At 50.3% G+C, this 24,917-nt stretch overlaps 1 long non-coding RNA gene across 1 annotated transcript in view; it reads left to right on the top strand.

The window, feature by feature from the left end:
- Positions 1-4,990, top strand: part of LOC115352820 — a 29,951-nt gene extending 24,961 nt beyond the window's left edge. Inside the window, exon 3 of the long non-coding RNA XR_003927273.2 lies at positions 505-4,990. This is a non-coding gene — a long non-coding RNA (uncharacterized LOC115352820). The remainder of the gene's footprint in view (positions 1-504) is intronic.
- The last annotated feature ends 19,927 nt before the right edge of the window (positions 4,991-24,917 follow it).

Raw genomic sequence — 24,917 nt, 5'->3', positions numbered from 1 at the left:
CGCTGTGTGGTGTCATCATAGCACAGGAGACTGGTCCTGCTCCAGTCTGATTTGGGGGGTGGAGGGAGGTGAAGAGGGCATGGTTTCCTTGAGCACAGGAGCCCCTGATGCTGACCTGCATAGCTGTGGAAGTGAGTTTTGTAGATCCCAAATGCCAATGCAGAGGTGCCAGATTCCTTCAGGAACAAAGAGGAGCTCCGCCCATCTAAATGGGGAAATGTGTGACATGGTGAGTGATGGGTTTTGGTGTAGGTGTGTGGGTCAGTGCAGGGGCTTGGGGGAGAGGTTTTTTTGTTGCCCTTCACAGCCTTCCACTCTGGAAAACCAAGAGTGGCAAGAGAGTGATAATGTTTTCTTTCATTGTTGTGAGATTCAGTATTACAAGTTTTGAGAGATCAAGGCACTAGTGCAGTGAGCTGCTTTTTCTAGTCAAACTTTCAGCAGAATTTGCAGTTGGATGAAGGGGAAGATTATGTTTGCTGGGTACAATAGTGGTGACTTGAGCTGTGGTGTAGGTCTGTGAACTTGTGTTGCAGGTGGCCCTGGGAGCAAATTGTCACTTGGCACTAGCAGATGTGACAAACAGCATTAGAAAGATGGGGTGAAGCCAGGAAGCATTTGAAAGTGTTTAGACGGGTGTTTATTGTAGTAGTACAAAAACATGATTTTCAATTGAAATACAGGTTTATTCCTGGCTTCTTTTTCTCTAAAGGAAAATGCCATTATAGGCATTTGCCTGCCAGGCTGCAAGGTTGAGATCCTCTGAAAAAATCCCAGCTGAATACAGTGTCACTATTGCAGAGCTGATGATTTTTGCCTGCTATTCCTATAGAAAACTAATGGGTGGGGTTTTGTTGTGTGGATAGAATTAAGAGACTAGAACCTGTGGAACCTTCTTAAAGTGAAAGGCTACAAGTTCAGGGGTGGTGACAAGCTTGAGAGGGAAGGGTTAAAAACACTGTCTAGTTGGAGGCAGCCCTGGCTTTCCTGCATACTTGTATCAACAGGTTGGGCATGACCAATACCCGGATAATGAAATCACTCACCAGTATCTCCCCGTCACCTTGGTGATGTGGTTGTAGGACTTTGCAAGTTGTACCTCCCTGGTAGTCACTTACCTGTTGCAGTGGGACGTGGGTGCTTGTACTGTGGGTAGGAGTTTGAGCCGGCTTTGCCTTTCTGAGCAGAATTCCTGCTTGTGCAGGGAATGAGAAGCCTTGCTCTTTCCCAGGAGTGTGTCACAGCTGCAATGTTGAGAAATGCTGTGGCCCCTTAACAAAGTGTACAAGAGAGCTCCCTGCAGCATGGGCAGGCACCACCTTCTGATTCTCTGAGGCTGATTCTTAGCTAGTGTAGGTCAGCAGGATTCACCAAAATAATCAGTTGCTCTGTGCTGATCGTCCACAGCTGTGGCTTTGCAGATCTGGGTTGATACCAATACCAGAAGGTTTCTGTGTGAGGTATGTGTTGCATGGTGTTGGCTGCTACCAGCTGTGACGAGGTGAAGTTTAATTCAGGGTGTAGTTAAGTTTCATTTTAGAGCAGACTTAATTGTAATTGCAGGCTGCCACCAAAGGGGATGATCTTTTTTTTTCACCCCAAGAACTAGTGACTAGCAAGACAGACCTATTCTTTCCCATAGGGAAACTAGGAAATAAATCCACCCAAAAAAACAATTTTTCATAGGGTCAGTGAACTGATGATGTTATAGCAAAGCTGTGTGATGGTAGATTTGGGGTAAACATGGTGGGAGTGTGCAGAGAGTGAAAATGTTCTTGTATGTAGTAGCCCACAGGTGGATCAGATTAAGTGTATTATAAAGTGGTACCCTAATATTCAGATATGGAGGAGGCTTGTAGAAGCCCTGAGGCCACCACTAACTATGAAATTCCTGGCACTGAGTTCCACTTCTCACCCTATTTTCACACAAATTGCTGTTTCCATCTCGGATTGTTAACTGAGGATTCCACCAGATAGTACTAAAAATGAGTGTTCGTTTTGTGAGTATTTCTTTAGGGAAGGAAAAAGCCTGACTTAGAATTTTCCTGACTCTTTGAATTTATTGCCGCTGCTATCTGATTAAAAGTAACAAGTACATCTTCAAAAGACAACTTGGTGTTCAGATACCATCTGCTCAAAGCTTCAAAGAGACTCCTGGCACCTGGAAAGGAAACAGTAAGTGTTGGGCGATTGCCCTCACTTGCTTCATACCATACAGTCTCTCTGTTTAAAACCCTCAGCGTGAATCCTGTGATTTGGCAGGTGGAAGGTCTAGCAGCAGGTCCGTTAGCCTTGGCTTTACAAACCTTCATCTCCCTCCCAGGGGCCTGAGATCAGGAGCTTTGCTGCAGCTCAGCAGCCTTCATCAGTGGCTTCTCTTCATCCAGCACAATGGGGAGCTTCTCAGCTGACAGCTTTGCTTGGGGCAGAATCACAAGCAGATGAAAGGAGCTCAGCAGCTTCAGCTGAGGTTTGAAATCCTGATTGTTGTTGTGCGTACAAGAAGTAAAATTGCCTGGTTTTACTTTTATCAATGAGAGCCTAAAAATCATCATTAGAGGTCAGGGCCTCGCTCAGCTGGATATGGTAGACACGTATTATATAAAAGTACATTCTTTGCTCCTGAGAGTGTACAGCTCGGGCTTGTAGCAAGGCAATGACTAAAGATAAGAGTGATTTGAAGTGATTGCAGTAGGCATAGTGATGTGCTGAATGCTTTTTACTTCCCCTTGCTGTGGTAGCGGCCACCCCAGCTGGTGTAACCGCAATGTGACGCTCCCAAAGAGGTCAGCTTTTTAAACAGGGCGCAGTTTGCTCTGTGGGGTCACTTGTGTGAGGCATTGCCACGAGGCCATTGTTCCTCCCCACTAAGATCTTCCTTGTTCTTTAGGTTGAGATGCTTGCTGAAAGATCCCAATCTCCACACAAGTCAAACAGCTGGATTGATTTGTTGCTGGCCAGATGTACCATAGAGTTAAAAGAGTTGATTTATAACTCTAATAAGTAATGTTTCCTATGTGGGTGTATTCTAGTTGTGCAAGTTCTGAACTTTGATGTTTGAAAAGAAGAGGTATCACTGAAAAGTAGTTAGTGTAGCGATCTGTAACAATGCTGTCCTTTCATTTGAGGGCTGCTACAGGGTAGTAATAAGATCACAGCAGTCCTGGGTTCCCAGTGAAACCAGTGAACGGAAATGGCAAGGAGAGATGGAACAAAAGTAGCTGACCCACCAATTAATTAGTCTTCCAAACTGTGGCAGCTATTTTCTTCTCAAACTAATTACTCCGAAAGAGCCTCAGTGGGCTGTTGACTCCTTGGCATTCAGTAACACCACTGAACTGTGAAGATGTGGAACAGAAAACCTTGAAGCAAGACAATAAAAAGCAGCTTGAAAACAATGCTCTTGAAAGCCTTATCTGTGAAATACCGTTTGCACGCTTAAATTTCAGCTTAAGTCTTATAAAGTTGTTGGAGCCGTTGGGATTGCTTACATGCTTGACAGGCTGCTGGTGTTGTCTATGTTTTTCTTTTGAAGACAATCATCTTGCTGCCACAGAGGTGTCAGAATCTGTCTCTGGACCCGGAATTGGTGCGGAGCTGTTCTGGAGCCGCTGAACAGCTTTCCCAGGATACCACTTCCTTACCTAGTGTGGACCAGCACCAGGGTGTCTCCACAGCTTCCTTAGAGCTGTTCCGGTTGGCATCCATCAAGGACATGGCCCCAGCACTCAGGTGATGCTGCTTTTAATTCAGTAAAATTCTGCAACTCCTTGATGTTTTTCAGAGGAAAAAGAAAAAAATCTTTGATATCTTGGGTTAGGAACCCAAGAAACAGGGGTTCACCCAATCATTGTCAGTAAAACAGAGGGAATGGTTCCTCCTGTTGTGATGAGTGTCACGGAAATCCAATAAATGTTAAACCATCTTTTCTGGACATCAGTTTTTCTACTTGCACATGCTTCAATGTTGGTGCTTACTAAATAGCTAAGACTCTAGTAATTTAGCCTCAGCAGAAAGCTGCATCCTGGGTTTCTGTGAATAGGATGCTATTAGCTTCCAGTGATGGCCATGCAAATCCGTCATGACGGGGCAGGTCCAGGGTGAAGCCAGGTCAGTAAGGCAAGGCCGGGATCAGCGAGGGCCATGGCTGGGCACAGGCATGCCCATGCGGGTATGCAAGCTTTACAAGGGCCCCAGCCTAAGTGCCAAGGTGGGGAGGCCCCAGACTGGGCTTCTCCCAGCTCCTTCTCACTCTGCTCCTTCTGCGTCACTCAGCTCCAAGGTTACTCAGCTGCACCGTATCAGAGCTGACCTTGAACACAGGCGGCCATGCACCTGCAAGGAGGGGGAAGAGGTTGCAGAGCCTGTTCCTGCTCCCAGGACCCTGACATTTTCTGAGGCTGGAGCTAGAGAGTGCTGTTTTTTCCACTGCTAATCTTATCTCATTACCATGGTGATAGATGCATTTTCTGCACAGGATTTTCTTTCTCAAGGGGGGAAGAGATGATGCAAAGGAGAGCTCTGGTCCGAGCCTAGGGTCATAGCCACTTCAGCCATACATTGCAAATAAGGGAAGTATCAGCACCAAGAACTCCTCAAAGGGAAGTTTGTGTGGGTGTTGTATTATTCTCTCTGAATTTTTGCTCGATACTGATTTTTATATCTATCTGATATTAATAAATCCCTGCTAACAGCACTGACGTCAATTGAGTATGGCTTTGTATCTGTGCAATTAAGGGAGACATCTGGCATCTTTAAAAGAAACATGAGGGAAGTGTATTTCCCCAGGAGAATCCCGTTCCTGTGTTGTCAGGGAATTGTTAATAAATTATTAATTAATAATCACTCTGATGGACAAAGTTACAGGTATACAAATTGCGAACAGAGTAGTTCACATAGGAAAAGACTAAATAAAGAAGGAAAAGGCTAAATAAAAAGACTAAGGGTTTTTCACGTGGTCTCTGAGGCTGTGAAACCTGGATTTAAAGGCTTCCATCTCCTGCCTCCGTTGTTCTTTCAGCCTGTGCTCATATTCTGTATCGTGAGCCAGAGGAGCCGGCGGTCCCAGCTGGATGTGCTGTGGGGCTTGGGGTGGTTATGGGCAGTGGGCCAGCACACTCGGGGGAAATGGGAAGCAGGAGCACAGCTGCGATGACAGGAAAATACTGCTTTGTGTGGGGAAAGTCACGGGATTTTAAATAACCTCTTTAGATTCTCATTTGTCACCTGGTGTTTAATCCAGGAATTTGCATTCTCCATGCCTTCTCCATGAACAGGATGGCTAGATTTTAGTTTCCATTTATTCTGCTGAAAGACTCCTACGTACGATCCAGAATGCAGAAGGGGCAATTTTAAGGAAAAAGTCATTGACTATCGATGGACTTTCAACAAAATCCAAAGAACCAGTTTAAATGAGACAAACGATGTCAGCCAGGTCCCATGAGGTCAGAACAATGTGGGAACTGCATCCACCCAGGCTGCTGTCAGGAGTACACCACCTCCAGAAGAGCTTAGGTGGAGTGGTACGGAAAAAGGGAAGGGAAACCTTTCTGTAAGGAAAGCAGGCTGGATCCTACGCAATGGAGGTCACCAAAGAACAACACCTTCACCTTGCAGCCAAATGGAGGAGCCAAAGTTTTTAGCAAGTAGCACAACTCGCTGAAGTCAAGAGTCCAGGGGTGAAAAAAACACCATAAAAAGTAGTAACATGTAGGCAGAACTGGGTGCTCCTCATGCTGATTAAAAATAAAGGCGATGGGGGAGTGATGAGTCCTCCTAGCCAGCTCCTGGTCAATCCTGATGCCAGAAGACAGGAGCAACGCATTTGACTTTGGCAAAACAAAAGCCATAGAAATCAGGAGGTGCTCGTGAAGCCCCTGGAGCTGTGCAGCCAGCCTCTCCCCGCTAACCAGTCTTGGTGAACCTCCTCACTTGTGTGGACCTGGAGATGCTTTCAGTTTTGCATGGCCAGGTTTGGGTGCCCGGGTGAAACACCTGCTCAGGACTGGTCCCCTGGGGAGGGCAGGAGTGTGCGGGCTGGGCGGGAGGCACAAGGGAGGCTGGGCTCAGCACCACGGGCACAGCTGGCTGCATCCTGGTCCGGGTCAGCGAGCGGGAAGCCAGGAGGTGAAGGTGGCCGTGGTACGTGGGTGGCGGAGGAGTGAGAGGCAACTGGTGGGGCCTTCCTGTTTGGTAACGCCAGCCAACAGGCTTGTCCCAGGCAAGGAGGTGGTTTTATCTGAATCATCGAGGGGGAACTGAGTGTTCCTGGTGGGAGGAGATGTGGGAGAGCAGGTACCTGTCTGTCGGGAGAGCCTTTTCTGGGGGCGTTCGGTGATGTGCAGCAGGGAGCTGTGGTGCTTCACAGGCATAAGGCACTAATTGCTGCAGTTTCTTTTTTTTACATAGTCTTTTATGATATTGTCGCCGCCTTTGTTCCTGTTTTGTCTCAGTGCTGGGGGATGGGACTGGAAGACAGAAAGAAGCAGCGGTATCTCTAATACCAGAAAACCTGTTCGGCAGGAAAACCTGCAGATGCGTGCGGGATGGGGAAGGAGCGGCTGCGCTCATGACCCAACCTGCCCTGCACACAGCAGGCCGGGAGGGTGATGGGGGATGACAGGCACCTTCCTCTGTCCCGTCCCCCCCCCTTCCCATGAACCCATTCTCAGCCCTGGATTAAAGAGGCCGGCCGCGGTGTTGCGCCCTGCGGGGACTGCCGGAGCAGGCTGGGGGAGCTGGGGCCGGGCACGGGCTACGGCAGGGACCCCTTCACCCACCGCCTGCCAGAAACGGGGGGGGAACGCGGGTTTCCCGGCAAGGACCCGGCGCAGCCCGGCAGCCGCGGGGCCGGCACTGCCGCCAGGCACGGCACACGCCGCGGCCCGGCCCGGCCCGGCCCCGCCCCGCCCCGCCCCGCCCCGCCCGCCGCGCTGCACTGCCGCCGCGCGGCCGCCAGGGGGAGCCCGTGCTCCCCCGTGGGGGTGAGAGGGGTGGAAATAATTCTCCCCAAACTACTGCCAAGAAAGTGCTCGAGAGAGAGAGCTACAGCTGCCCCTCCATCACACACGGTATGTAAACCAGGAGGTATGTTCTTCCAGAAGGTACATAGTATGTCAGTGTTACACCCAGGGAGGACTTGCTTGCTGATACCCTCCAGCCTGCGCTTTGCAGGATGCTCTCAAACCCCTGGACCATGTAATCTCAGTTCACATGCTCCGAGGGCAAAATGATGCCCTTTACTTTACATTGGAGGATATATTCAGGCCGTACGTAGCCTGCTTACCCTTGGCAGCACTTTTGCCTGCAGGAACAACTACCACATCTCCACACCCGGCATAGCAAACGCTGCACGGGGTCAGGAACTGCACCCGCTATGCAGCTCCTGACTCTGTTTCCAGGTAACACGTCTTGTGAACGAGCTGCGCTTGCCCAAATGGTATGTGCCAGGGGATCCTGCACATGCAGCCGGGTGCTGCTTCGTCCACACAGGTGCCTGCCCTGTCCTGCTGATGATCTCGGGGGTTCAACCTTCCTCCTCCAGCATGGGATGTGGCGGTGGCACTGGGAGGTAGATGGTCCCTTCTCACGCACCAGTGACTCACCACGCAGCACCCTGCTGTCCCATGGTCCCCCTTCCAGCTGCATTCCTGGTACCAGGGATGCTGTAATTAAACACCTCCAAAGAGCTGTTTTAGTACAAGGGCTACCCACAGCTGCAGGGAACTGCAGAGAAAATAAAACTAATGGCCTGGCAACGCCATCCAGCTCCTGCCCAGCAGTCTGATACGATGAATCTGAGCATCTTTTTTTTTTTCCCACTCTCCTGTGGTGTTATTTTTCTGCAATCATGTCGCACACAGCTAAACTTAAATGAAAAACACAATGGCAAGAGCATCTGCCATGGTGGAGGAGAGACCTCCTTACAGGATCGCACCTGAAGCTGCTGCTGGACAGCAGCGTTGAGCATCTTGGCTTTGCTTGGGCAGTGAGAGAAGTGGCACAGGGGTAGTGGGATGGGTTGATGGAGGCTGAGTCGTCTGCCCATGCAGGGCGCTGGGGGCACCAGCTGCTCTGCCATCCCCTTGGCTCTAGCACAGACTGGTCCAAAAACTCACTGCCGGCATCTGGCTGCATCCATGTAGCTCTGCTGGGCACAGGCAGGCGTAGCATCCCAGGAAGAGACGATGGATTCGCCTCTCCCCGTGGGATGCTACGCCTGCCTGTGCCCAGTGGAGGGGCTGAACAAGCTGCCATCCAAAAAGCAGCTGCAAATCAGCAGTGGATGCAAATCCACAAGGCTGAAAGCTCCGTGCATCACCTTAGCACCTCTGGTTGATTCACTTGACCTTTCCCACCAGCATCCCGGAGCCAACTAACTCCGCTCACCCGGGGGCTATGGATGTCTCCAGGATACATGGGTGGGCATCTCCCTCTTGTCTAGGAACCAAAGGGGTGCTCCTCAATGTGGTGGTTTCACAGTGTGAGTAGCTGCTGAGCATCAGGCGAGCTCCAACTGGTGTCTCTACACACAGTGAGAAGGGAAAAGATCATCATGGAGAAAAGGGAAAATTTTGGGGTGATGTCTTTCCTTGAAAATGGAAGGAGAAAAAATAATTTTTCATGATAAATGAAGACACCAGAGGGGTTTTTTTTTGAAAGATTTTTTTCCCCCCAGTCTTTCTAACTTCTTCAAAACACAAACATAGCCTGCATCTTCTGGGAGGGCTTTTAGGTGACTGCCAGAGAAGTGAATTTATGGCTTTGCAGGTGTCAGAGAAGCAAAAGCCTGACTGTCTAACTCAGATTTAGGCAATTTTAATGTATTTGAGCTCCTCTCGCCTGACATCTGTGAAATCAGATGCCTGGGGGAAGGCTGCTTGGCCCCAAGTGTCTCAGGGAGGTGGGACAAGTTGGACACCAAAGTCAAAAAGCCAGGCGAGTCATCATCCTGGGCCTGGGTGATGGGTGCCATTTGTGGAGAGAGCGTGAAGGCAGTGCCACTCATGTCACCCTCAGCAGGACAGGGGGGCTCCAGGAGGGTCCCTGCAGCCCTTCCCTGTGCTCCAGGGCTCTCCGTAGCACTCCCCCACCCAGGAGGGGCCAGCCAGACCCTGCAAATCTCAAGGAGGTCCCCACATTTATAAGAAATGGGGGTTTTTTCCCCAAAGGAGGAGTGTGATGGAAGCCGGGTCTCTGCATCCCTATTTTCTTGTTCAGCTCTGAAACATTAAATCCAGGTCAGGGCATTAAACCACCCCTTGTTTAGGCTTTCCCAGGCAGGTATTTTCTCCATGCTGGGCTGCTGATGGAGATGGCAGGTTTCCCCCTCCCCACTCTCCCCCCACCTCCCCAGGCTTTGATCCCAGCAGCTCTGGAAACTAAGCTTTGAAAATACAGTGATTTCACAGACGTGTTGATTAGGAAATGAAATTCCAAGAAGCAAATGACAACCCGGCTGCACCGCTTGGCTCCGTGAGGCTGGAGCTCCCCACCAGGAAATGTATTCTCATTTTTTTTTGACACATCCAGGGTGTTGTATTATTAATAAAAAATGCAGACAGAACTTCTTAAGAGAAAATTACTTCCAAAGAAACTGCCTTTTTTTTTAGTTTTTCCTGTGAATCTGTCATCTTGCTTGAAGACAGCTCAGTCCTTTCTCTCTTTTGCAGAGCAAAAATGAAGCGTACGTTTACCCTGGAGCAGGGACAGTCTCCTGGGCATGCAGAAAGACCCCAGGGATTTGTCTCCCCTAGCAGGCTGTTAATCAAGGTTTCCAGTTTCATAGGAAAATTGATTTAATAGAAGCTGGAGAGAAGGCTGGGGACCATCATGGTTAATTCTACAGAAAAATAACCCCAGCCTTGCAGTCCTGTGAGGACTGGACTGTGTCTAGTCCATCCAGCTGGGATGGGGAGAGGACTCGCTGATGGGGCTGCCTCCACAGCAGCCATGATGCCATATGGTGATTCTGAGTAGGTCTTTCTTATTCAAACATTCCAAAATCCAGCTCAGAGAGACAATATATTTTTCCTCTTCCATCTGTATTAATAGCATTGTGGTTTTTTGAGAGCTCCTGACACAATTCTGAGAATATCAGCCCAGGGTGGGAGGGTATTTGGGGCCTGATTCTTCTCATTTTTGCTATTGGGAAAGCAGGGAGTGCCCTCAGCAGGGCATGAACTCGGGCAGCTTTGCACTCCAAGCCTAGGTCAAGCGGGATGCTGGATCCACCCTGCCTAGCTAGTCACCACTGCAGCGGCTGGGACCTGCCAGCCCTCACTGGGACCATGCTCTGGTCCACAGCAGGGAGAAAAAAATATGGAGGTAGGTTCCCATTTCTGGAAACTGCCATTTCCTTGTCTCGATGTCTTGGTGTCAGCCTGAAGGCAGCTGCAGGGTGGTTCAGACTCCTTTTGCTTCACCTGCAGGCACTTGGCTCCCTTGGGAATTGGACCCCAGGGAGCCCAACCTTGCAGGGTGGCCCCAGCATTGCTCCTCGCAGCCCAGTAAGCCCAGAGCCATTGCACCCAGCAGAGCCCCGGGATGCTCCGCAGGCACCCACCCGTGCAAGGAAGCAACCCCAGAAATGTTCGGGTGGTGGATGCGGACGAGGTGGGCTCAGCAGCTTAGCGGAGAGGCTGGGGATGGGGGAGGATCCGTCAGCCTCCAGCGCCGGCCGCTAAGGGCAATGGCAGGGGCTGAGCTGGTTTGGTTTCAGAGGAGGTTCAAGGAGCTCTTTGAGGCTGGCAGAACTGCTGTGGGAGGGGAAAAACCAAAATGGGCTCTGCCTGTGCGGAGCAGCCATGTATCCGTGCGGCACCCAGCAGCCATGGGCTTGGGTGATGGTTCAAACCTGCTGGAGGGTCACAGCTGCAGCAGCGGGTAGGACTTTGGGGGTATCGCTATTTGCTTTGTCTCCAGTTTAAAGTTTAATGGAAGATTTTTAAAGTAGGCTTGAAAGGAAGATGAGGAGATGTTCACAAGAACCTTCCTGCAAGGTAGAAATACCTGTGTAAGAGGAAGGAGGAAGATCATTTGCTGGTAAACATGGCAAGTACCCAGCAAAGGAGTGACCAGCCTCTGGTTGGCACCACAGGTTTGATGTAAAAAGGCTGTAAAGGGCCTTCCAGGAAAAGGCAGATCATTTTTTCCTGGATGAAATGAGGACAGAAGAGCCAGGGAAGCGATGCAAAGAAAACCTGTCAAAGCAACAAGCCACTAGAAGAAGCTTTGCAGAAGTGCTTTGAATAGGTGCGCATGCTATGACAGGGGATGTATCAGAGCCAGAGAGATTAAAGCATATAAGATGAGAGATGATGCTGGCCTAAACATGAAGGACCTTATCCTACTCTTCTCTAGCTTGCATGTTCAGAAATATCCAAGCAGACAGGATCTGATTTCAAAACACTGAACAGAGGTAGACACCGATAGCCTTTATCCCTGTAGACCTTCTTCCCCACCAGCACAGAAAGGGTAAACCTATTTCTCTCTCAGTGGGTTGCCTCCCTTCCCTTGGTGCTGCTTAATAATCACTCCAAAACCTAAAAACGGATCAGCCCTTACATCTGCAGCTCATTCTGCACAAGACGTCCCGTTGGGAAGGGACTTTTTCTGGTGAAACGCAGGAAACCCGTTTTGTGCTCCCCAGCGCCTGTGCTGTGGCAGCCCCCACCTCCCGCTGCTCCCGTGCATGCAGGCGTCCCCGAAATGCCAGAGGCTCACCCCCCTGCAATGTGGGGGATGCACGCAGAAGTGGGGCAGGAGGTGGGGATGCGGAGTGAGCCCGGGGTGGGAGAAGGCCGAGCAGCCCCAATCCTGACCGCCGTCCCCTGCGGTATGAGGCCGCTCTGGTCCCTCCAGCTGGGTGCTCTCACCCATCCCCATCCTATCCCCATCCCCACAAAGAGCAGCTTGCAGGTGACATCTTTGACACCTCCAGCTCGCTCTCTGCACATCACAGCTCTTTGTATCTGGCAGCTAATAGCAGAGTGCTGGGGGAAGGGACCATATGCCAAAGCAGCTTGTCTAAGGCATCTTCTTACTAATAAAATTACATGCCCCCCTAGCAAGAGAAAGATTTTGATATGCAGTTAGAGCAGTGACCAGAATATTGCCCCTCTCTCCGTGCTGTAGGTGATGGTTTTGCCTCTGTGCTGGTGTCAGGAGGCAGCTCTGTGATGGGACAGGGGACAGAGCCACCTCTGTTTGGAGTGACACCACAAAAAGCACAGGCTGGTGGCAGCCAGGAGCATGTGCTTCTGCCAAAAGTTCGCTGACAGGAGTATGCAGGGTAAGCAGCTGCTATGCAGTGCGACAGAGCTGGAACAAAGGCAGCGGCTGAATTAATCTGCAGAAACAGCCACCTTCCTTCACTCTGCTGCCTGCAGAGTGTGTGCTGCAAGTAACCACTGAATCACGACAGCCTGGGGTAATTAGAGGGTATGAAGCTCAGGCTCAGTTCAGCTGCACACAATCTCGCTCCCCTCCTTCCAAGGGACACTGTTTGTAGCTCTGAGGAGCTCTGGTGCTGTCCTAATTAACGATGTATCCTGTTAATGGCTGATCCTACACAGTGAATGCAGGTGTCAGTCACGATTCAGACAGCAGCAGCAAGGTGATGGGTTTGCCCATCAGAGGGCAGAAGGTGTCCTGGCACCCTGGTCCTCTTCCAGAGGAGGGGAGGAGCCCAGGGGAGGTGAGAAGCTGAGCTGCCTGGTGATGCTCTCATCCTCCCCAGGTCCTGTCTGCTCCCCACTGCTCCCTCCAGAAGCTAAATTGCATCGTATCGCAGCCGTGATTTCAAATGGAGCTGGTGTCCCGGGCCTGGCTGCAGGGATGTGGCAGTGGCAGGAGGTTGGGCCCATGGGGGCTTGGGAGGCCCTGCAGAGCAGTGACGAATGCTCTGTCATGGGGCTACCTGCGGGGGGTGGCCCATGAGCATCCAAACCAGGGCCCAAACCTTTTCCTTGCGTTTTGCTGGCCAGCCTGACAGGCAGCCCAGTAGCTGTAAAGGATGAACTGGTGGCCCTGTCCATCTCTCAGTGCATGGGAAAACATTACTTCTGCATCTTTTTCTAAAATATGTGGGAGTGCTAAATATGCAGGTCTGCTTCTCCAGAGCCCTGGGTTGTGTGACAGCGTTTGCTCTGGCGCGCAGTTGCTGGAAGGTGCTGCTGGAAGGAGCTGGGTACCAACCTGCACAGGGGAGAGACAGGCTCGCCAGGTTTGCTTTCCAGCTGGGGGAATCCCGATCTCCTTCTCCTCTCTTCCTCCTGGATAACACTTTCGTAACTCCTCCTGCTTTTTACGCTTGGGACTCCTGAAACCCCTGTCAACAGCGAACGCTCTCACCTTTGCATGCTTGGAGCTCTCTGGGGACTGGGACCCACCAGAGCAGCTACTACAGACAGTTTTCCAGGGGCTGTCCCCTTCCCTAGCCCTCTTGCCACTACCCAATTCACTGGCCAGAGAGGAGGCATGGGCATGCACATGTTTCAGTATGTGTCTCATTTTTAATGCACTTATTTTTAGCTTGTTTTTGTGGCCCGTAGAGGATTCCACAGGAAATCCTGCAGCCATGGGATCATGAAAAGCTCAGGTTCCCGATTGTGTTACATACGTTAACAGAGATGTGATCTATACGGGTTTTTTTTAAAAAGCAGCTATAAATACTTCCTCCAGCTGCACCAATATCCCCTCGTCCCTCTTCCCTCCATGGCACCTGTTGACACTCATGCAGCCAGTTAAGATTAGCTGCTTCGTGGGGAAGGGAAGCCCTGACTCCAGAGCCATCCCTCCCTGCCCTGTCACAGCAGCACCTGGCCGGCCCGTTTCGGGAGGCCGCTTGGGCTGTCAAAATTTGCACAACCCCAAAGGGCCGGCTCCGACGCCGGGTTTGCTCAGCCCAGCAGCGGTGCGGAGGAAGAGACCCGGGAACCGGCCCCACGGTGATGTGGCGGCACCTTTCCATCTGAGCCTCGGGGCAAGGGCAGCCCCAGCCTCCCGGCCGGGCAGCACCACCACTGTGAGGAGGTTGTCAGTTCTCAGCCCTGCTTCCTTCCTAAGCTCAGGCCGGCCCAGGAGCAGGGGTGCCGAGGGCGAGCGTGCGCATGCGGGTTTTGTTTTGCAGCCGTGGGGTGCGCTGCAAAGTGCATCATTTCCCTCCAGCTGTGGAAGCAGCTGGCTCTTTTGCAGGACCCCTCCGGGCTCGCCAGAATGAGTAATGCCTGCAGGGTTGGCCTGTGTTTGTAAAATGCAGAGATACACGTGTATGCAGCTCGGGTTCGTGGCACCCAAGCACGGGGGAGACTTTTGGGTTCTTCTGGCTAGAAGAAGAGTGACTTCTCACCCATGAGAGATGGCACGCAGTCTCTTCACCAGCTCTGAGCACCGCAAGGGGAAGGTGATGCACAGGGTGCCCCAGTTCGACCTAGTGCATGCCTGGAGGAAGCACCTGCTGGGAACCTGTCCCATCCATGACGTGATTTGTGCAGCCTCCGAGCTCAATCCCAAGATCCTCTTCCATGTAGAGAAAACCCCAGTGAGGTGAGAGGGAGCTGTGACAAGGGCCAGTCCCTGCTTCTCTGCAAAGATGCCAGCCCCGTGCTGGCGGCCATGGTGGACGCTGCTCGGCAAAGTCCAGCTCTGAGCTGTGTCCCTGGTTTTCCCAGCCCCACATGTAGTCATTCCCAGCTGCTGGCGAGTCAATCCCTGTCCGTGCTGGTTACCTCCACAGCAGCTGTGCTCTGCTGCTCTGCAGAAAGCCTCAGCCCTCTGGGGGAGCCTGTAATATAGCGGTTGCAGACGGTGTTCCCCTTCCACGCTGGGATGGAGCCAAGACTTTCTTGAAGGTTTGTTTATGCAGAAATTATCCAATTTATAAAGCGAGATTCCCTCATTTGCCACTTTCTCCCCTACACAAGAAGTGCCCTGTCCTGCTCTCTTGTCCCTCTCCCACCCCCTGGGTGACCTGTTCCCCTCCACCAACACAGCTCAACCTCAGCAGGGGCAGGACTCAGAGCCAGGCTTCCCGCTCCCTGGGAGAGATGGAATCATGATGCAAATGGTTAAATTCATGCTGGTAGAGAAGTGTGACCAGCCCAGCAAGAGCTGTTCTGACATTTTGCATCTCCTTAGCCCACCAGCTCCGGATCAGGCTGCTGCTGAGAGCTGGCAAGCGTGGAATGGAGCTTGGCTTGGGGTCCCGGTGGTCCGGGTGAGTGCCATAACCCTTCACACTCCTCTGGCCCTGGGTTTGCCTGGAGAGTCCGTCCTGGAGCCAGGAGAGCCGCCTGATGAAAGTTTAGCTGAACATGAAACACAAAACATCTTGGCTTTCACAAATGAGCATTTGCTGGTGAAAGCTCACCTGTGGACTGCATCGTGAAACTTGGGGCCTAATGCATGAGCTGGAAGATGCATTCAGGTCAAAGTTAAAGCAATCGGAAATTTACCCCATCATGTGGAAACTCTTCTGATCCTCGCCCACGCTCTCTTAACCTACACCTCTGAGCGTGCCACACTCCTAGGCTGGCAGCTGGGTTCGTGTCGCTTTCCTCTTCACTACTGTGCAGGATTAACTGCGAGTCGAGTGAAACCCTTCTCCCCAGGTAGACCCTGCTGAGGTCCTGATGTGGGTCCTGTACGAGGGGTTCAGAGACGTTGTCAGCTGTGGGTCGGGTGTGCAGCCCCGCTGTTGCCATACCCCAGTAGTGCCAGAAGCTTGTACTGGGATGGGATTGCAGAAATCCTAGGAAAGGCTCATGATACTAGCACAGAGAAGAGCACAGAGGGACAAGTGGTATTACGCAGGCTCAGCTGATGGAGGAGAAGGCAAAGCCCTGGGTCAGAAGCAGAGGACCGTGGGCTTGGAGGTAAATTTGGTCTGTTTATGGAGATTTCAGATTCAGACCCAAAACACTGCAGTGAAGCCCATCCTGGAGGAGCTGCCATCCCACACCACAGGATGCGTGAGGGTTGCTCTGATCCTCTGACTGCCCAGGGCCTCCTCAATCTGGAGGAGGTCTTGGCAGAAGGATCGAACATAAGGAGGGGGTGAAAAGGAACAGCAATATTTGCTTTCTTCTGCCCTGCTCCGCCCAGGCTGTCACTTTTGTCAGGGCTCCTGACAGCCCTTTCAGCTGAAGTGCACTCCAAAAATGTATGCCGGGGTTATATAAGACTCCGGTACCTTTGGTGACTCACACGCCTTGTCCTAACACGCCGTTCCCCACAGCCGTTGTGTAACCTCACCGGGAAAGCACGCAGCGGCCGGCCCCAGGGATGGGGAGCTGCAGCGGGGATGGGAAGCCATGGCCCTGGGTCTCTCCCCTCCTGGGGAAAGGCAAACCCACTGAAGGACCATCCCACCCCTCTTGCATAGGGAGAGGAAGGAGTCCTGCACGGGGTTGGTCCTGAAGCCGGAGGGACTGCCGGGGAAATGAAAAATGCGAGATTCATCTGACTAGAAAATTTGTGGTTGGCATCCAAACCTGTGGTTTTCCCTGTTGTGTGCCTGTAGCGAAAGGTCTGCTAGTGCTTGTAATGAAAGGGCTCGTTGGTAGGAGGGAATGAAAGGGGATATCTTCTTCCCCCGGCCAGGAAGCCTTCCTACCGCAGTGAAGGAGCCTGAGTTTTCTCTCGTTTAAGCAGGGAAACCTCAGGATGGACTTTGCTGCCAGCAGTGGAGATACCGGCTGTCTCTCTGGTGCAAAAGGAGGATCAGACCTTTCAGGAGCTCCTGGAGCTCACAGCGGATGCGCGGGCAGGGTGAGAGGCAGCCCGCATTGCGGCAGCAAGGGGTGCAGGCACCCACGGGCAGCAGCATTGGGAGTGGGGGTGATACTCCCAGCAGCGGGGTGGGGACAGAGCAGCCCAAGGATGTCGGGATGGATAACCCCATAGGGGCAAATGGCACGTGGCTCCGTCTTGGTGTGAGAGGCTGCAAAGGGGAGCGTGTGTGCCTGTGTACTGGGAAGGGGGTCTGCCCCGGGCTCCTCGCAGTCAGGTCCAGTCTGTCACATTTCGCTGCCTCCTGGGACAGCATTCCTGGCAGCACAGAGCATGGCAGGGGCCGGCAGAGCAGAGGGGACCTCGTGCCAGCATCACCTTCCCTCCTTATTCACAGTCTGCAGCCACTGGAAGGACACAAGTCGCATCTGGGCAGCTGTACCTTGGCATTTTGTGTTGCTGTGGTTTGGTTTGGTTTGGTTTGGTTTGGTTTGGTTTGGTTTTTCACCCCGCCCATATGCTGTGTTTCAATGCATGTGCCATGAATCGAGCTCAAACATCTCAGCCCCTCCAAGGCAGTGGAGTTGCTGTAGATGTGGGTATGCTGGAGGAAGACTGAGCGTTGGCAAGTCAGCAGCAAATGTCTGCTCCTCTGAACTCACACTGCCAAGGAGGTTGAGACCTCATGCTGCCTCGCACTCGTGTCTCTCAAAGAAACCAGAGGCACTGAGCAGCATGCTGCAGGTTCGGGTGCTGCCTTGTGACTTAAGGGCCGGCTCATCAGTTGGGACAAGTCAGCGTAGCTGCACTGAAGGCAGTCCAGATGAGCAGATATTTTCCTGACATTTTGCCAGTCCTTGATTTCTGTCCAGGACTCCACACCTACCCCAGCCTACCTTCTGGTGCAAAAGTGCTGGGTTTGAATCATGTAAAGGATTCGCAGCCTGGCTCATTAGCTGAACTGAAAAATACAGTTAATGAAACTCTTCTTGTTCAGCCAAGGATCTGGTTCCCAATGTTTAGTAGCTCTGCAGTGGAGTGATAACATATTGGGGCTGACTCTCGGCTTCAGGACTCCACTTTTAGACTAGTGTAAAATCACAGTAACACAGGCATCAGACTCATTATTTATGATACGGTTATAAATTATACAATTTTGCCCCCTCAGTCCATAGCTAGAAATCACCACTTCCCACATGTGGCATATGCAATGCTTTATTTTTAAAAAAATAACTTCCATCTTTCTAAAGAGTAAAGGCAGAGCAAAAAGATGAATTAATGTGACCTATTATTAAGTTATGAAATGCTTACAAGCCCACAAAACCATGCAAGCGTTCAGCTTCCTCAGGAAAGAGGGCAACTGAAACAAATTTCAGAGCCAGAACCTTGCCTGGTAGAAAGCAGAAGACACTGGCTTCAGGAGAAGTGTCTGTTCCCAGCTGCAGAGCTGGTTCCCAGAAATGGCTCACCATGAAGCCCAGCACTCGTGACGCTGAAGGATGCTCATGAGAAGCAAGCCAATTATTTTCCCAGATTAATAAGGCAGAAGGACCCACAAGTTGTGTTCTAATGGCTATAACCACACGGCCACCACGAACTAAGTCTGCAGGAACATGCCCAGCCTTTGCCAGCCAGCTCCATGGACTGCTTGGGCACAGGATGTCTCTGCCAACTGGCAGCACTGCCTGTTGTCAACATGGCCCAGCATTTTTTACTGTAAAACCTGTTTCAGTCACTTACATTTTGCCAGGTTCTAACCACGCAGCTGGCCTCGGACATGCCGGCTAGCTGCTGCGCTGGGAAATCTCAGTCAAGGTAGTTTGGCAAGGGTGAGGCCGGGGGATGACATGTTTTGTCCTTGACCTTTTGGGAAAGCTCTGGGATGAAGAGGTAAAGAGAAGAGATGTGGGTATGCTGGGGACAGAGGGAGAAAGTCTGAGATGGGGGGTGGGATGGACGAGGAGGGGCAAGATGGGATAAGGAGCTGGGGGAGAGGAAGAGATGGACCTCAGAGGACATGGGGCAGAAGGAGGAAAGAGGAGTCCCTTCTCCCCATTAGGACGTGTCCCCTGCAACACCTGGCTGGGATGAACAAAATATTCCCGTCTGTATTTCTCCTCCATTACCAGCTGAAACCTTGCGGTCTTATGTCTCATGTCAGTTGACACATTGTGGATGGCAACCTTCTGCTGTGGCAAACGCTTTGTTCGCTCCCGTCACACTTCTGCCTGGTGGCCTTGGCATTCTGGCTCTGCTTCTGGCCTCAGCACCAAGGCACGGCGGGCCTGGTGGGGACCTCCAGTTTGCTTTGCTGTGACCCCAGAGTGCCCATGCAGAGGCGAGCACGTGTGCAAGCGACATTGAGAAAGCTGAGGTTACACGGCCGGCCGCTCCAGAGTTAGGAGATGCCGAACGCAGGCTGTCCCTGCGTATTTCTCATTTCACTGTTGACTCAAGGCTCCCCACCCAGCCTCGTCTCCACGCACAAAATGGACAGTTCCCACCTCCAGAACAATGGCTAAGCAAAAATCCTGCTTAGAGAGATACCTGAAGCAGCCCTGTGAGAGCCCTAAAGCAGTTTAACTGCAGAGCTTAGGGGAAATTAGCCCGCTCCATTGCTCTAATGCATTTATATTGCTCCTGGCAGAAGTACCCACTCTAACCCAGTCAACCACACAGCACGGCCATGCGCTGTCGGCGTATCCTGGCGAACAGCTCCCAGATTTTCCTTTCTCCATGCTGGCCAGTGTGTCAGCTCCAAGCTGCCTTTACAGCTGATTGCACAAACTTCCCTTGGACTTCAGCATCCGGGAGTTTTGCAGTCCCTGTTGAACTCAGCTTTGCAGGCTGCAGTCCCCTGGAGAGACACCTTGCCCCCCCAACTCCGCAGCCTCACCACCTCCGGCAGCAAAGCAAAGGGGGTTCCTCTCCCACGCGCAGCTCCGTGCCCCCGGAGCAGGTCCTTTGCGCGGGAGCCTCTGGAAAGGCAGAGTGCAGTCCTGTAATTAAAGCCTGGATCCTAATGTGCGAGTACAGAGAGGCCACATGCCGGCTGATTTACTTTGTAGCTTGAATAACATTTCTTTAATGTAGGTGGGTTGGTTTTTTGGTTGGCTTTTTTTTCATGCGTGCAAGAAACATAAATAGGACTTCATCTTTTATGCATTTTCTTGTGCCTTCCAGACCCAGAGCTCCTTTCCATCATTTGACGTTGTTCCCTGTTTTGAAAGACGCACTTACTAGAAAAAGATATAAGGGTGTTTTCATTGCAGTACATCATATTCACATACATAAAATATTAAAAGCAATACAGCTGAACCCAAAACCAATGCGGTACTTTAGAAAATAGTATTAGCCTTTTCCCTAGGTGTTAGAGAACGTGACAAATCCTACTCTCTTATACATACATTACAGCCTCCATGGATTCCCAAGGGGAGCGTGTGTCACACTTACAGATACCGGGAGGTTCTGTTATGAAGGGAGCAGAAGGTGGTTTCCTGTTATATGTATGCACACACAGGGATATAAATATGTGTATGTGTGTGTATGGATGCTTACATAGCATTTGTCAGCGCTGCCAAGGTGCATTGGCTGTGTCTGCCCCACACCGCTATCTGCTGAGAACAGGTTACATTTCCCAAGTCCTCTCCCAGTCTGTGCTGGGACTTCCCAGAGAAGCCCTGAGAGAGATCCTGAAGACCAAGGGCACAATGCCATGGAGGGGGCTGTGGGACGTGGCAGCGGGTTGCAAACACAGAGCAAACGTAGCCCTGTTGAAACAACACGTTTTCCTCTAACGGGCAGCCCTGTTAAAGAAGCCCTTTAATGTCCTCCAGACATCCCCGCTTGACTCATTGCAGTCAGACTTCGGTCCCAGGTGAGCCCGGGCTTGGTCTCGGGTGGCTGCAGGTGATGCCTCAGACCTTCAGCAATGTCCCCCGGGGATAAGTGCCCTAGCAGGTCGTCTGCCTCATGTAAGGAGGCAGAATGATTTTCCTCCTCTTAAAGGGTGTCCTACAGGCTCATCCCCACAATAACCACTGCAATATTCACTGAAGCCAGGTAATATTAGGAAACAAGAACTCAAACCATCCAGAATCTCACCCAGCGTGGGACCTAATGCGGCCTCTCAGCTCACTCGACCTTATGAGAGGAGCGCATTTAAAAGGAAAATTCTCCTGGGGTTAGTGCCTGCCTGTTTTTCCAGCCGCTAGCTCTTTCCCCATCCCTCAGATCCGTGTGCTTTTCCAGTTTGTCGGATCTTCCTTTGTGTCCCGCATGTGTGTTCCCTTCCTCCTCTCCCTGCAGAAGCCTCCCGCAGCCCACCCAGCCCTGGCCCCTCCGACGCCGACGCCGTCCTTCCCTTCCCCTCCCGGGGCAAGGCAGCAGGAATCAGCCCTGCTCCCATCTCCCTGCTTACTGGGGTTGAAGTCATTTCATCTGCTAATGTAGATGCACAAAGTGCTTTCAGCAAGAGCTGTTTGAAAAACAGGACCAAGCATTTACTGAATCTTTACAAATCTGCAAAGTCCTCTCCATTCTGCTGGCTTTCAGAGGGAGGAATCTTTCCTTTGTTCAACAAGTCTTAGAAAAGTTTTATATTAAAAATTATTGGTGGCTCTTTTTCATGGGTGTTTTGGTTCTCTCTTCCTTTTTTCCATCTTGCTACTGAAAAAAAGGGTAAATATAAAAGGTTCCTAAAGCATTCAAAGTCATACCCCCTACGTTTCTTTCCAATATTATCCTCCTTTTCGAAATCAGATTGAAAAATCTGTAATTACTGTGAAAGTTTTAACAACAAATTTAAAGGGCTGACTCTTCAAAGTTCAAGTGGCTAAGCTTCAGTAGCCACAAAAGATAGTAAAAGCAGAACCAACAGAAAATACAAAAAAAATCCTTTTATGGGCAGAAAATGTTAATGGGAAAAACATTAAAGGTGTTAATAGTACCAATGCCATATTCAGCATCTCCTATAAATGGGCAAGGGAATGTTACTGTTGGCAACTTCAGGCCATGACGGGAAGTATTTATTAGCTCCACGGGATCCTATATTTGCAAGGGTAAATCCTGCCAGCAACACTTATTGCTCCATTGCCAGACTAGCAAAGAGGCCAGGGAGAAGGTAGGTGGCAAACTGGGCATTCAATGAGGGCAGGGGAGGGGTGCAGAGCCCCCCAAAAGCAGCACTCCCCAGGCAAGAGGGTTCCTAGGGCTCCCTGCCCGTCCTGCTCCTGGCAGCTCGTGACTGCAGCCACTCCGATGGTATTTTTAGGAATGGTGAAAGGAGACTTTGGTCCAACAAGTCCCAGGAGAAGTACCAGGCTGAAAAAGGGAAGGGCAAAAGGGAAGAAAAACAATGACTGTTAATTAATGTAACACAGTTGTAGTGAGATATTTGCCTGTAAATCATGTGATGCTGTATAACATGTGAAAAGAAAATTGATGCAAGGTATTCAAAGGTAAACTCCATGACACACGGAGAAAACTTTCCAGCTGTACGCCACAGGCTGAATTTTCTCCACGGAGAATACCTGCAGCATGCACGGACTTCACTGCCAAAAGGAACTATTAATTTATTAGGTTTATATAGCGCCGGGCACTTCAAGCAAGTCATACAGAGCTATGTGATTCATACAGACCGCAGACCTAATCCCAAAACATTTATTGTCATCAGTGGAAAAAAGGCTAAACTGTGACTGGCACTCTTGGCCAGGAAGAAGCAGAGCCGGTGCCCTGACTATTTTGGGATGAAGATGTCCTGTTCCTCCAAAGCCTGAGCTGGGAGCACGTCTTCCCTGCCGGGGAGCACCGGCCAGGTTTGCTGCGGGGGCAGCCGGGGGAAACCTGGTCTTCACCAGCAACTTCAGATACCTGTTCAGATAAATACAGATGCAGATGAATACAGGACTTGAGTTTATTATTTGTGTGTGTTTGAAATGACGATAGTCCTAATTGCTGTTTTTTATTTTGATAATATTAAAACATTCCTTCTAATTTATTTTGTTCTTCTATGCATCTTGAAAACTGTCCTGTGCTTAGATGATAAAACATCATCTCTCTCTCCAAGTGCTTTTATGTTGTGTGATGTGAATTCTAATCAGGATTGGGGCAACAGCATTAATGTGGTATTTTTCCAATTCAGTTTGAAGCTGTTGACCTTCTAGCAGATATTTTCAAATCTGCAGCTCATCTTTTCCTATGAAACAAGCCCCAATATGTTATGTATTTGTCATCTCCTTGATGTTCTGAAACAAACAAACAAAGAAGTGATGATGTTACTACACATCTACAGTAACAGCAGTAAGTATGGGTCTGTTTCTTCATCTCCTGGGTTCCTGTCATTGTTTGAGGAGAATGGAAGGTAAAACGTGGTTTAGGACTAGAAGACCAAAGGTGTGGTGAAGCACCATGCTGGGGACCATACACAAAACCCATCTGTGCCATGCATCCCTCTGGCTAGTCTTCTATGAATCCTTTTTTTAAATCATCCATGCATTTTAAAAAGACCCTTTGTAGCCATAGTACTAGGTTGTGACATAGAAACTCAAGATAATCATGCAAATGAAACATTTCTTCCTATGCTTTTGCAAAGGTTGCTTATGATTGTTGAGTTAATTCATTATTCAAAACCCCCTTGTTTCAGTAGAATATATAACGTGGCTGGCTTTGTCAGGGTGATTATCAAGGATGTCTTCGACACATAAGTACAGCACTACAGCTGTGTGTGATGTCCAGTAACTTTCTGCACAGTAGGGAAGCTCCAAAGGAAAGCAGATGTTGGGAAAGTTTTTGGAAAAGCTAGAGAGAAAGATCTAAGTATTTATAGGCCTGTCTCCTGACACGAGTCCCAGCAGTATAATGGAATGACTCATATGGATCTAGATTAACAAAGAATTAAAGGAGGGAAATATAATTAATGCCAATCAACAGGAGTTTATGGGAAGAGACCCTTTCAAACTGACTTGTTATCTTTCACCAAGGAGATTGCAAGATTGAGTGATAAATGTAACGAAGCTGATGTAAAACACCTGGACTTCTTTAAGGCCTTCAACTTGTTGCAGCAGGACACGTTGATTAAGAAACCGGAACAATACAAAGCCAACATGACACATATAAAATGGTTGTCTAACTAATCATCCCTTAAACACCACTGAGGTGTTCCTGGAAGGGTGCTCGGGGCACTGCAGGCAGCAGGCACTGCTCCTGGGTGCAACCCTGGGATGTTGGGCTCAGTGTTCCCCTCCAACCATTTATCGAGCCCTCAGCCCTTGCACCCTTCCCTTTGCTTGCTGGCAGACCTTGGTAATCAGCTGTTTTTTCTCCAAGTTGTTTATTTTCCTTGTAGCCCTTTCCCACCCTGGGATGGCCGGTGCACTCCGTGAGTTTTCAAGGTGGCAACTACTTATCAATGATTTTTTTTAATGGCAGAAGAACGCAATATGGTCCTGTAACCCTGCACAATCGGTTCTTCATCTGCACCAACTGATATTTTATGAGGACTGTAAAGAAACAGAAGGATTACTGCTTGGCTTTGCAGATGACACCAAGACAGAGAGAAGAGGTAGAAATTAAAGGATGTGTCACTGGTGTGGAGCAAGGCAGTTTGCAAAATTGCGTTCAGGCGAATGATGCGCATTTGAGTACGACCACAGTTAAAAACCATACTTGTAGGAATAATAAAGCATGGTTTCAAGACAGGAGATAGGCGTGTGGAGGCGAAGGTTCAGAGACACTGAAAAGGGCACGTGAGTCACAGCTGAACATGAGTTACCAGAGTTCAATTACAGTATCTGAGAGCGCTAAACAGGTTCTTTGGCTGTGGCATCAGCAAAATAAGCTGTATCACGTCTGTATTTGGGTTTCATGTTATTACAGCTGGAATACCGTGTTCACGTCTGGTATCCGCAGCACAAACCAATAGATATGGTGGAGACAAATCAGAGAAAGCATGCACGCTAGTGCTTATGAATTGGAATAGGATGCCTTTTGGTGACAGACCCCAAGATTTTAATCTCTTCACTATCCTAAAAGGAGGCTGTGGGCTGAGCTGAGTCCTGGTTGGGAGTAAAAGTTTGATCATCCACGAGACAAAAGCAGGAGAGATCCCACAGCGGGAAGCTGTCATTAGTATCCATATCCAGAGCAGAAACAAAGGTTTTTAACAGTGAGGGGGAACAATCACATGG

This window comes from Aquila chrysaetos, chromosome 2 (assembly GCF_900496995.4).
Source record: "Aquila chrysaetos chrysaetos chromosome 2, bAquChr1.4, whole genome shotgun sequence".
NCBI classification, from domain to species: Eukaryota; Metazoa; Chordata; class Aves; order Accipitriformes; family Accipitridae; genus Aquila; species Aquila chrysaetos.
The sequence above is the reverse complement of the archived record's forward strand: the minus strand, read 5'-3'. Positions and strand labels throughout refer to the sequence as shown.